This window comes from Pogona vitticeps, chromosome 5 (assembly GCF_051106095.1).
Source record: "Pogona vitticeps strain Pit_001003342236 chromosome 5, PviZW2.1, whole genome shotgun sequence".
Classification (NCBI taxonomy): Eukaryota; Metazoa; Chordata; class Lepidosauria; order Squamata; family Agamidae; genus Pogona; species Pogona vitticeps.
In genome coordinates this window covers 73,436,539-73,450,000 of record NC_135787.1, presented here as the reverse complement: position 1 = coordinate 73,450,000, position 13,462 = coordinate 73,436,539, and the positions used below count along the sequence as shown (strand labels likewise).

General features: G+C 37.5%; 1 protein-coding gene and 1 long non-coding RNA gene across 2 annotated transcripts in view; one reads left to right on the top strand and one right to left on the bottom strand.

Moving 5' to 3' along the window:
• Positions 1-4,572, bottom strand: part of LOC144589617 (uncharacterized) — a 12,990-nt gene extending 8,418 nt beyond the window's left edge. The window contains exon 1 of the long non-coding RNA XR_013545848.1: positions 4,494-4,572. This is a non-coding gene — a long non-coding RNA (uncharacterized LOC144589617). The remainder of the gene's footprint in view (positions 1-4,493) is intronic.
• The window catches only part of GRXCR1 (glutaredoxin and cysteine rich domain containing 1), a 53,298-nt gene that overhangs the window by 16,771 nt on the left and 23,065 nt on the right, over positions 1-13,462 (top strand). The window lies entirely within an intron of this gene.

Below are 13,462 nucleotides of genomic sequence, written 5' to 3'. Positions count from 1 at the left end.
GAAGTTTCGTCCAAAGTCCATCACCTCCAATTGTGTCTTCATAAATTCCCAGTTTAAATTATCAAAGCTTTTTGAGCATCCAGGAATAAAAGCGCTATTTGTTTTTCCCGATGTGCTTCATACAGTGGACCCTCTACTTACAGAATTAATCTGTATTGGAATGGTGGCTGCAGGTCAAAAAGTCTGTAGGTCGAATCTCCATTGACCTACAATGCATCGAAAACCGATTAACCCCGTAACTGGCTGTTTTTATTCCATTTTTCCATTTTGGTTTTTTTCTGGTCTATAGGTCGATTCTCAGGCTGCAAGTCGAACCTAAATTTTGCGGCCAGAGAAGTCTGTAAGTCAAGCCATCGGTAAGTCGAGGGTCCACTGTAGTATTCTAAGGTATCTATTATTATATTATTATTATTCTTTAATTGTCATTTTTGGAGGAAACCATTTTGATCTTCATGTATAAATTGTATTAAGTATTTTTTCAATCTTTCCGCCATAACAGTTGAAATTTTTTATAATCTACATTAAGTAGAGAGATTGGCCTGTAATTTCCTATTTGTGCAGATCTGTTCCTTTCTTAGGTATTAGTGTGATGTTTGTTTCCGACCAGATTTCCGGAATCATCGCTGTTTTTTTAATGCTTGATTGCATACCTTTTTAAATGATTCTATTATTCTTGGAATATTTTATAGTACTCCGTAGGAAGTCCATCTGGCCCAGGAGTTTTCTCATTTTTTTGTTTATTTATACTTTCCATTATTTCCATCGTTATTTCAGCATTCATCATCTTTTTTATTTCTTCTGGTACTTTGGGGAGATTTACTATTTCCAAATATTTTCTTATCCGCTTTATAAAGATTAGTATAGAAATCCATTATTATATTATGTATTAGATTTTTTTGAGTTTGGAGTACACTTTTTTATCTTTTAATTTATTTATTAATCTTTTTTTGTTTCTTCAATTTATATTCAAAACCAGTGTCCTGGTTTATTTGCGCTTTCAAAGAAATCTTGTTTTGCGGCCTTTATTTGTTGTGCCATTTCTTCTGTCTCCATAAGATTCAGTTTGTGTTTTAACATGCTCATCTCCTTTTTCACCAATTTATTGTTAGGGTTATTTTCTAGCTCTAGTTTCAACTTATGTTCTTCTTTCCTATTATTATATCTCTGTCTTTTTGTTTTATTCCTTTTGATCATATATGCTATTACTAATCCACGGAATACCGCCTTTGCTGCATCCCATATCGTCTGTGTCGAAGTGTGCTGTGTTTCATTTTCTTTGAAGTAGCATTTCATTTCTCTTTTTTTGGGTGTTATTTATAAATTCTTGTTCTTTCAGGATCTTTTTATTAAGTGTCCACCTTCCATTTTTTTTCACTTCTCCTTTACACGTAATTTTGAGCGGGTTGTGATCTGCCCATATGCTTGTTTGTATATTTAATTCAACTAGTCCTATCCTCAAATCATTTGTTGTCCATATCATATCAATCCTGGACCAGGGTTCATGTCGGTTTGAATAGAAAGTATATTGTAGCTTTTCTTTATTGTATCTTCACCAGGTATCTTCCAATCTGAACTCTTCTGTCATTTGGAAAAATATTTTGGGTCGTGTATTTCTCTTGTTTTGTTTTTTCCTTTATGGTTCTTTTTGTAGTCTTTTACTAGATCCACTGTGGCATTGAAATCTCCTATTAAACAAATATTTTGATAATTCTCTCTTAGAATATTATAAAGCCTCTTATAAAATACTTCTTGAGCTTGATTAAGGGCATATATAGCAACTACCAGTGTTTATTTAATTATTAATCTCTGTTTCTACCATTAAGATTCTTCCCTCTTGGTCCACGTAGATAAATTTGGCATCCTTATGGGCTTTCACATAAATGGCAACTCTTCTTTTGTTTAGGGTCACATGTATAAAACAAATTTTTGGATATTCGAATAAGTTGCAGTTTTTTTCTTTGATATGGGTGTCCTGAAGAACAATAATATCTGCTTTTTCTTTTTGTAGAAAAGGTTTCCCTTCTTTTCTTTGGAGAAATTAGTCCATTTATGTTTACTGAAAATACTGTTGTTATTGTTTCCATATTTACTTACATGTTGGATTTTTTGCTCTAGTTTCCCTCTTTCCCTCGGTTTCGTAGTCAATCTTTTTTTCCTTGTCTTGTCACACATCTTTCTTCTTCTTCTGTCTCTGCAGAAACACTTTGTTTTTCTCTCATAGCTATGTATTTTACTAGAAATCTTTCGCTTTATCCAAGTTATCTAATCTAAATCTTTTTATTGCCAATTTATTATGATTCCTTCAGGTGTTATCCATCCAAAATTTATGTCCTTCTCATTTAATGTTTTTGTTAAGAAGAAATATTGCTTTCTAATCTCTCAGATTTTCCAAGGAATCTGGTTTATAATTTCAATTTCTTTACCTTGGATTCTTAATGGGTTTTCTCTTGACTTCTTCAATATGTCTTCTTTAATTTTTCTCCTCAGGAAAGTTATATGGACATCTCTTGGTGTCTTGTTCCTCCTTGCAAAACCTGAGTTTATTCTAAAAATCTCCGCAATTTCATGATTCATCTGTGATTTTTCTATATCTAAGAATTCCATCAGGACTTTTTCCATTTGATCCAATAGATCAATATCGTTATTTTCCGGGATGTTGCGGAGTCTCAGAATATTGGATGTTCTATCCATTTCTAATATCAATGTTGCTTCTTTGCACTTCTTTAAGATTTCTTGGGATTTTTTCTTTTCCTGTTTCAATGCTAATATTTCTTCCTTATTTTCTGCAAATTTTTGGTCTAGCTGCTGAATTTGTGATTTGTTCTGTAGAACTTTCTGATTCGTTTCTGCAATTTGGTTAGCTAATGTAGTTATCTGTTGATTAATCTCCTCCATTTTATTTTCCATTCTGGCGTGGTTTGTGCCAATCATTTCTTCTATCAATTGTTGATTTATTTTTATGTCTGTAAACATCTGCAAGATAGATTGCATTTCTTTACTCTGTTGTTCTTTTTGTATCATATTTCCTATATTTTTCTGCTGGGCTGGGCTTGCTGTTGTTGAAGATGCATTTGAAGAGGCTCCTGATGGTGTCCCCACCTTTTTTGCACCTTTGGCTGTGCTGGTACTCATTTTATAAAACTCCTTGCGATCCTTCCTCCTCAATAGGTCTCTTTAACACTGTAACTCCCACCTATTCTCAGATATTATTGGGGAGGAAAAATCACAACCTAAATCAGCTTTCCTTTAACAGAGTATTACTAATATGTCCCTCATATTAATATCAAGTATTTGTTTGTAATATATTTCCAAGATTCAGTTTAAATTTCCAGTTCTTTGTATAAGTCTCCTTTTAGTATCCTCAGTATCTTATTTATTTGTAATGTTCCAAAGATCCCAATTGAATCTTAGTAGGTTTTTATTCCAAAATGTCCAAAATTCAGAGATGATACAGAGCTCCGGAAGTACCGAAGACCCAGACAGAATCCTAGTAGAAGTATAATGCCAGGAAACTAAAATTGAAATTCTATAGTGTCTTATCCGGAAATTTTCTAGGGTCGTCAAAAGTTCTCGGAGGTCACCTTGGTTCTAGTGTAATTGTATTCCAATAAAGCCGGACTTCTGAAGTATTCAATAAATCTAAAATATGAAAAAAGGAGCTGATACCAAATACTGTATAATAAAAATAACAATCAGAAGAGTAATGCAAGAAAAAAACAAAACAAAAAAAGGGGAAACAAAAAAAAAGAAATAAATAAACAAGAGCAAGGGAGGACAAAATGCAAAAGAAAAAAAAAGGAAAAATACCACAAAAGGTAAATATGCAAAAAGCAGCAGGAAAAAAGAGGGAAAGGGGGAAAAAGAAAAAAATGATATTACTTTTTTAAAAAAATAATTTTAATCGTCTTCAAAGTTAACCCAGCTGTAGAAATCACAATTCTCTAATGTAGTGTCAAAAAAAAGGAGTGTAAAAAAAAAGGGGGGGGGGAAAGAAAGAATAAACGTTGTATCCACCAGATTCCCTGAAGTTTAGAGATCACAATAATATAGTTATTTGTACAGTTCCAGCAGTTGTGATAGGTCTAGGTACAGTAACAGAAGAAAAGCAGAAAAGGAAAAACTTCTTCAAATATATGAATGCTGTGTCTTCCATTGTCTTCTATGGCCCTCTAATGGTTCCTGAAGCACTTATTTGGTCTTTCTCTTTCTCACAGGGTCCCAGTACAGGGTTAACTCCTATAAGTTTATCTCAAATGTCCTTGAGCGCTTGGTGTTTTTGATAGTATGCCAATAATAGGGAAAAAGAAAGGAGGGGCAAATGGTGTCTTTCAGTGAGTGTTCTCCAAATGGCATTTCTTCTCTCAATGCAAGAGGCACAGTAAATAATAAAGAAAATAATAATATTAAAGATGAGCCCCCTTTCCCCCTTATTTTTGTAAGAGTTCTCACCAAATTCCAGCAATGCAAATACAGCTCCTTAATGCTTCATTTACCTTCAATTGTTCTCTTGCTTTTGTATTCATCACCCCTTCTCAGTTCTCCACACCTCCATGTTTGTCTTCACACAAAGCTGCTATTTAAGAGGAGGGTGTGGGTAAAGTAAAAGGAAGGGCTATTACACGCCGGAATTTCAAAGGAGAAAGAATGCTTCTTCGAGAATCTCACCATAAAAGATTGCTTGTATCCTGCTGAGTTTTTATTCTCTGGAGCCCTGACAGCTTCTTTGGAAGGGCTTTCTAGCTCCTCCTCTCCACCACCACTGGGGAGTAAAAAGGCTGCTGGGTCGACCGCAAGCTGCCACCGCCGTGCTTGCAATTCAAACCCCACTTGCACCCCTTCTTCGGGAACTCTCCAGGCTCCGTTACACCCTCTAGGGCACCCCTAGGCATGTGAACCCCCCTTAATTCGGAGCTCTAAACTCGGGAGTTACCACTGTGGCATAAACTGGAAGCCAGAACCTCTGTAATTTGATTTTTGTCGCATACCCCCCAGTGACCCCTGTGTGTTTTGCCTCTTACACAAGTTCACCTTTGGACACGACTGGTTCTTTTCATTTTTATTCCCTGCCACCAGAGGATAATATCCTCACTAGATCAATTATGAGTCTCACACTCTTGCTGCTAAATAACACAAGGTTTATTTAAGGATTAATAAGTGAACCACAGAAGGAAAATCATGGGTGTTCTATTATCTTTCATTCAGTAAATTTGGATTGGATCACATGTACAATTGCTTGGATTCATTTGTGTTTCAATGCATTCCTATGGGAAATGCTGCTTTGACTTAACGAATGTTTTGACTTACGAACACCATTCCATTATGGATTAAGTTTGTAAGTCAAGACACCATTGTAGTCCACGTTATTTAATTTATTATAAAGCAATTTGAAGATGAAAGATCCTATCCATGTTCTTGACATGATTAAGTAATGAACAGCTGGAGGGTATGCTTCTAATTATGTTAATTAAGCTGCATAGAGACAGCACATTCTGATGTTTACTCTGGCGCAATCTGATGCATTAGTAGTCCTGTATAACAACCTTGACACAGCCATTTTTTGTTGCGGCTGCACTTTGAGTTTCCTCAAAGGCTGTAGCAGCACTGCAGTCTCAGGACTGAGTCTATACTTCATCAGCATTTCACTAATCTAAAGATAGAGCAAAGATAGAATAAGCGCTTTCCTCAATAATGCTGCTTCCTGAAAGTCTCAGATGTGAGGTCTGCTTCAGGTCGTTGGAATATCTTTAAGAGGAAATGCAAATTAGCCAGCTACAGAATACCTCACATTTATTGTTTTTGGCAAAGCTAATTACTGTATTATTGCTTCATTTTGTGGTACAGGAGTTCCAGAAAACCCCAGTTTAAGTAGAATTGTGCTGTACATCTAATTTCAGGGGCTGACTGAGACCCAAGACATTCCAGAGGTGTGTGTGTGTGTGTGTGTGTGTGTGTGTGTGTGTGTGTGTGTGTGTCAGACCTCCCTCCAGATGAAATTGGAAATGAAAATAAAAATCACTTCTGTTTTTTTTAAAAAAAACTTATGCTCAAACGTACATACTCGCACTCCCTAGATATTTAAGACATTTGTTCATATTCTATAGATTCACACTCCCTAGAGCTACAGCCATTTTAGGGGTGGAAGAAAACAAAATCTCTCTCTCTCTCTCTCTCTCTCTCTCTCTCTCTCTCAATGTTTTCATTGCTCTGGGGCACTCTGGGGAGCAGAAAGGGGTTGGTGAGCCTCATGTTTCCCTACGCTGTTCTACAGTTCTTTGCATGAGAATACGGTTCCTATATTGCAGCTCATGAAATGGTTGACTAAATGTTCCTCCATGAAAGACAATTTATATAACCTAGGAAAAAGCCTAGAACTCTCTTTCCTCATGGTTAGTCTTCTCTGTGCAGAAGTATTGATTGATTGATTGATTGATTGATTGATTGATTGATTGATTGATTGATTGATTATGATATTTCAGTCCAAAGTAATTCAGACAAGAAATAATCTTACCATATGCTGAGTTCTTTGTTTAGATTGACTTTCAGACCAATTCATAACTCACTTCCAGTAAGGAGAAAAGTAATGACTGCTCTGACTAGACCCATTAAATCAGTTATTGAAGGATGAGTTAACACTTGTGCAAATCCTGTTTATTTAAGGGGTCTATTGCAGTGGGGACATTCAACTGAATTCAAACCAATATGGCTTATATGGTGGCCAAATGAACACATAAACACTCTGAATGTGGGAGTACCAAAACGCTTAACTGAAATCTGGCTCTGAGGTATTAAGGGAAAAGCAAATTCCCTATGAATTCCCTGCCTTATAACAGAATTTTAGCAGAGGAACAATTTTAGAGAAATCTGTCCCTAGAAATAATGTTCCCTCAAAAGGCAAAAATAAATAAATAAATAAATAAATAAATAAATAAATAAATAAATAAATAAATAAATAAATAAATAAATAAATAAACAAACAAACAAACAAACAAACAAACAAACACACACACACACACACACACACACACACACACACACACACATACATACATACATACATACATACATACATACATACATACATACATACATACATACATAAAAGGTTTGTAATTGTGAAAATGTGTTAAAAGGCGAAGCACCTGTGTCATCATGATTATCTTTGAGATGTAAAATACAAAACAAACCAAAACCGTCCTTTATACGCCTAATCTTGGTCTTGCATAGTGAATTGCTTCATTGTTGCATAGGAGCAAATTTTGGAAAAGCAGGAAAGGTGCATTTCTTTAAATATGTATTTTGGCTCAGAAATACGTTCTCAACAACCAGGTGTGTGCTATGACAAACAGAAGTATTTTACGACTTGAAGGAGCACCTCTTCTAAGGACAGGCTAAACGTATCATCCAGTTTGCAGCATTGTATAGTCAGCCACATCCATGGTGCTTTTTATATTATGTTAATTTTTACAAAGAGATTAATATGCAATGCTAACATAACATTATATAGTTTCCCCCCTCCTCTGAAAATAATTGGGGTATTCTTGGCAACAACTCTAACTAGGCACCATGGATATAGTTGACTATACAACACTTCAAACTAGATGATATGTTTAGCCTATTCTTTCAAGTCATAAAATAATCTGTTTATCATAGCACACATCTGATTACTGAGAATGTATTTCTGAGCCAAAATACATATTTCAAGAAATGCATCTTTCCTGCTTTTCCATGGTGCTTAGTTAGAGTTGTTGCCAAGAACACCCCCAATTATTTTCAGAGGTGGGGAAAAACTGTAATGCCATGTTAGCACTGCACATTGACCTCTCTGTAAACTTTAACACAATACAGAAATCTACAGTTTTCAGGGTGAGGAAGAAACTCACTTGCTTTTCTTGTGGACACCCATGGTTGCTCTCTCTTTTTTGGGGAGGTTCCTCCTAATCTGTTACACTAGTATCAGTCAAGTAGAATGTGGTCCCATCCCTAGTGCATGCAGCCTGCATCTGTTAATTCTCTCTGCCACAGAGGCTTTTTTAAAATGGTCTTTATCAACAGCTGTAAATTCCATATATAAACAGGAAATAATCTGAGGCTTTACAAATCCAAGTTTGAAAGCAAATGAAACAGGCAGATTTTTCACCTCTTCATGGACTTCACAGTGCAGATTTGTAATTCTGCCTATCTCAAGTGTCACCAGTAGTATCAGACGCTTTAAAGGGTGAAAACAATTTTCCCAGACTGCATGATAAATCTGTCATCTATAGCGTAACAAATTAAGGCCCACTTATATTCCACTATATCATTTGGAAAGAGTTTTTTTTAAAAAAATAATAAATTAAAGGCACTTTCAATAACTAAAAAGGTATAAACCAATCTAGAAAGTAAGTCTATATATCAATAATGACAGAGGTTGTATATATGTTGGAGAAGAGAAAATTTGTTTTGTTGTGCCAGACAGACTGGATGCAGAGGGTAATTAATTTGAGATGAAGGGCTGGGTCAGCTGCCAATGCAAATGCTGTGTAAACTGTCAACAGAACTCAGTCTATCTGATAACAGCTTTACAAGCAAATACTAGTTGGTCTCTTAGTCTATAACACTAAGAGGGTAAGCGTTAGAAACACTGGCCCCCTTTTAAAAAAAATCAATATGAGCCATCTTGGAAGGATAATAGATGGATGAATGGAACATCACAAATATATGAGTTTCTTGCATTTCTCTGTAATGAAAAGGACTGAATCAGCCTAAAGATGTAAAGGCAAATTCTAAGACAGAGAGGAAAACAGGTGGTGAATCAGTGTTCCTCTCTGCGTAGTAAGAAAACAAGCCATGGCACTAGACATTGCTTGGAACGTCATCTTAAAAATCCAATCTGCCATGATGAGTTTCAAATAAAATGGAATGCAGTTGGTGTCTTGAAATCAGCAAAAAGATCATTCACTTCATAAACCACACCCTATTTTCGAAAGCATGAGAAGGACCAAACTGTTGCTTCCATTTCAGAATTCAAGATTCCTTGTAAGCCGGTATAACTCCAAGAAATGTGATGCCTTTTCTACTTGGATAGTAATTCAAAGTAGTAAAAAACATGGAAGCTCTGCATAAGATCCTGCTTTCCTTAGGTGGAAGGCAGATTTTAAGACAGTTACATTTTTTTTTTACTGTATCACCCAGAATCCTCCAGCCAGCATAGACGGTGACTATGCTGACAAGGCGATACTGGAAGGTGTAGTTCAAAAATGTCATTGAATACCAAGGCCAGTGGACAGTTATGTAATCCCTACCACAGCTCAGCAATTCCCTCAAGAACCCAGGCAAGAGTAAGCATCTAATATGTTGGGCCTTTGCTGTCTGTTGCCCCCAGAAGGTGAGTGGTAGCAGTGAAGCTGGCTGTCAGGACCCAAAGAAAAGAAAAGAAAACAAGAAAAAAAGGGGGGGGGATGCTATGCTGGGCTAGTTCTTTCCTTCTGTTCAGTGATATAGTTTGTGATGTTTTGCAGGTAGCAAGTGACAGAAGCTGATAGTCAGGGCCAATCCAGTTTCCGAAATACAGTTGAGAGAGCTGTATTTATGCCTCTTCATGTGGGCTGAATGGTTGTCCTTGAAGATTACAGTGTTTCCTACTCCAAGCTCTTTGTTCTAACAGCCTGAGCCTTCTCTGTTATCTTGCACCCAAAAGTGGCAGGTCTGCCAGGCTCTCCTTGTCCTCCAGGGGGAGTAAGTCCTCCCTGCCAAGGCTTGGGTTTGCCTCCTCTGCCTCTGAAAGGATGCTGCCAGTTGCCTCCTTGAGTCCTTCCATTGACCTGATTTCCTTCTCCTGAGATGAGTCATCTTGGCATTCATCCTCTAGAGAGGAATCAGGCATTTATGTCAATCCATGTTGACAAACCAGTTCTAGCAGTTTTCATTTGCCCCCAAGAACAGGTGTTACTTGCCTAGTCAAGACAAATAATCTCCCCCATATTTTGCATAATAGCAGAGGTGTGTCCTAATGATATATTGTTGCTAGGAGAATTCATACTTCCTGCTACTGTAAGTAATGCAGTCAAGAGCAGAGGAAACCTAGAAGACTAAACCTGGTCATCATTCTGCTCATCAAAGAGTCCCTGTGTTCAAGCCCTGCATGTCGTGGCTGTACTATCCCACTGCTCCCTTTCTCTGCTGCTTAAAAGATGAAATTCTGAGGCCAGCGGTGCTTCTTGGAGCATGAGCTCAGTCCCATCAATAAAGATAATCGTCACTATCCATACTTTCTCCTACACAGGAGTAAGCATGATTTGAGTACTGGCTTATTTTATTCTTGAAAGTTAAAAAAAATCAAATGCCCCCCACCCCCCACTCCACCCTGCTGATGATAATACTGGAGGTTTAGGGCATTTTGTTGTTGTTGTTTGACACAATGTTTGTGAAAAATCTGCATAACTGTTTCGTGCCCCAAACTTGTATTTTCTACAAAAAACTGCAGCATAATTCTTTACTGGGAAACTTTACCAAATGACTCTGATGCATGCATATACTGGCACTTACAAGCCACCCACTAGGCCCCATTGGCTCATCAAATAGTTGGCATAGTATCTTGAGAATTGCTGTTCACTTCTTGTGACCCAGATTGCTGTATTTTTGCCTCTAGTCTTCATTATCACAAGGAATTCTCTAGTGAGTCACACTTACAGTGTGAAATGTTCCAGCACGTAATACTGCAATATCTCTAGGGGGAAGATGCAGTCAGCAGAATGGTCTCTCCTCTTGCTTGACATTTGAAATAAATTTTATACTTTTCTTGAAAGAAATGAGAAAGCAGAGGCCGTGGAAGCATGTGATCCAGTCTTTGTTCCTAGTACAGCCATAAAGTAGTGGCTGTTGAGATTTTCTTCATTACACTTTGTAAAGGGCATTGAATTTCACAGATGGGGTATTGCATAAGAGAATTACTATTACTATGCCAGGCTGTCTGAAACAATCCCTGAGCCGCAAGAGCAAACTTTTAGTTTTACACTTTCTTCTGAAAATTATGAATCACTAGATTTAACCAGCCAAGCACAGTAAAAATAAAAGCAGAACAATCCATTTTGGAGTAGTTAGTGTATATAGCCACTTAAGGACACTATTCCACTTCTGTCTTTTAATATTCTAGATCCTATCAGATTATAGCAGAAGTGGCATGAGGATGTGGCTTTGTGCTAGTCCATTAATGATCCATTAAGAAACCTCTCACTACCCATGGTTACTTCACTTTGTATAGAAGCAGATACAGCAACAGGATAGTTATTTACAAGCTCATAGTCCTTTGTAAGGCTCTTCCTGAGAGACCCCCAACAAAATGCTCTTCTCCTGCACCGAATTTGGGTAGGTTACTATCAGGGCTACAGCTAGGCTTCCCACATCTCAAGGTACTAGCAGAAGTCACATGAAACTGCTAGGATTCTCTAGATTGCCAGGCAGGGGGACAAATCTCAGAGCAAGCAGGGCTGAAAGAAGGCAACGTTTGATTTCGTAATTGGTAGTTTTAAAGCTCGGACTGAAGTCTTGGTGGGGAAAGGTAGCAAGCCCTTGCTGCTCCTGGGTGCATGTTTCTGGTTGCCTGGCTACCCAGATAGTTTTTTTACTTGACTCTGTATAATCGTGTTACCTCATTAGCTGGGTTGTACCTTGATTTTGTGTCTGTTTACCCCAACTTCCCTCATATTCTTCTCTGAGCTTTGTTCTTGCCTCAGACCATTGCTTTTACAGTTCTACCTGTATCTCCCAGGGGCCATGCACAAGAGCATCTTTCCTCTCTTACTTGCAGTGCCCATTTCCAGTCTGGCACAGTGTCAGTTCTGGTCTATCTGGCAGGCTTGCTTACCTCAACTTGCTACCTCATGGCTAGGCCATGTGGTTCTCCTGTTTCTACAGGTCCCTTGAGGAGCAAGGTTCATCTTACCACACTGGTGATTTCTATCAGAAGAACAGTGTTAGAAGTGCTCTATGGATTCAAGTTAAGCTGTTTGACATACCACTCACCCCCTCTATCATCTGTTCACTGCAGAAGAGTCTTCTGCTAGTAGACCATCTTTAAAGTATGATGAGGCAAGAAACTTAGGCTTGTGTGCAGATAGTGATTTCAGTTTCTAGTGCTCACAGAGATTAACCATAGCAAAGAAAGAAACCAAAGTAGGTAGTCTTTGGAAATAAGAGAACAACCCACACATAGAAGCTCGATGACAAACCCATTGAGCACAGAATTTTAGATATCTTGGCCTTTGCTTTAATGCCTAATTTTCATGGAAACATTATCTGAAAGCAAACAATCTGAAAGCATCCCATTCCACTCAGTCTCTTAAATCATAATCCATCGCAGGAATTTAGCTGCCCCTGCAGTTGAGGTGTTTGCTAAGAAAATTGTACCTCAAATAGCATATGGGGATATACAAAAACCCTAGCTCAAGAAGTGGTACACATCTCTTTAATACAATCTCTCCTAACAGTCCTCCATGGCATACCTGCTGCATATTTAAAGGCTGAAATAGGATTAAGCACATTCCCACATTGCACTGGCCATGTATTGGCTGAAATTGGCCTGCATGAGCGACTCTCACTTTCCAAAGTCCTATAAAGAACAACTCCATATTCCTTCTTGAGAATCCTGGGTAAATTCAGTTAGACCCATTTTACAGAACTATGGGATTGACATGGAGTCCTTGCTCACTTTTGCTTCTAATAGAGCCAACCATCTGATTAAAGAAAAAAATTGTCTTCACTCTAAGTGGCTGGATTTGTGTGCCATCTCACAAATACCCTATTCTTGTTGGTTCCACCTGTACAAAACATCATTTGGTTTGGAGAATTATTTTGTTAATCTAACCTCAGCTCCTTTAAGAAAAACATTCACAGTTTTGCATTTTCAGTGTCTGCCATCAGCCATTATGGAGGGGAGATATTGTAATGTTCCATTTCATTAAAAACTTTATCTGTGGATCAGGAGAGGTCGAAGATACCTTCCATTATTTATTAAATTGCCCTTTATATGAGCACCCCAGAAGTCAACTTCTTGCTGGCATTCTCAGACTCTTGTATGAAAGACCCCCCCCCCCCTTTGGCTCAATCTTGTACGCTGCTTGTGGGTAGGGATGTTACTGCTACTTATCAAGTAACAAAATTTGCTTTGGCAGCAAAGAAAATACATGCCAAGCATTATCTTAAGAAAGAAGGGAAGCTATGTCATACTGTATTTATGTACTGATATGTTGTGTCAGTGCAGTTTTGTGTTGCTGTTGATACTGTGGTGACCTATGGTTTTAAGCAATGAAGTTTGTTTTGTTCACAGCAAAGAAAGCATCTTTGCTTCTATAATTGGATTAGAATTGTTTTGAGTAATTAAACAATATCAGAATTAATTTCATGTCCCCATAGGATTAGCAGCTTTTGTTCACACACTGTTTTAAACTACACATAAGGAATGTTTCACTGATGGAACACTGAATAT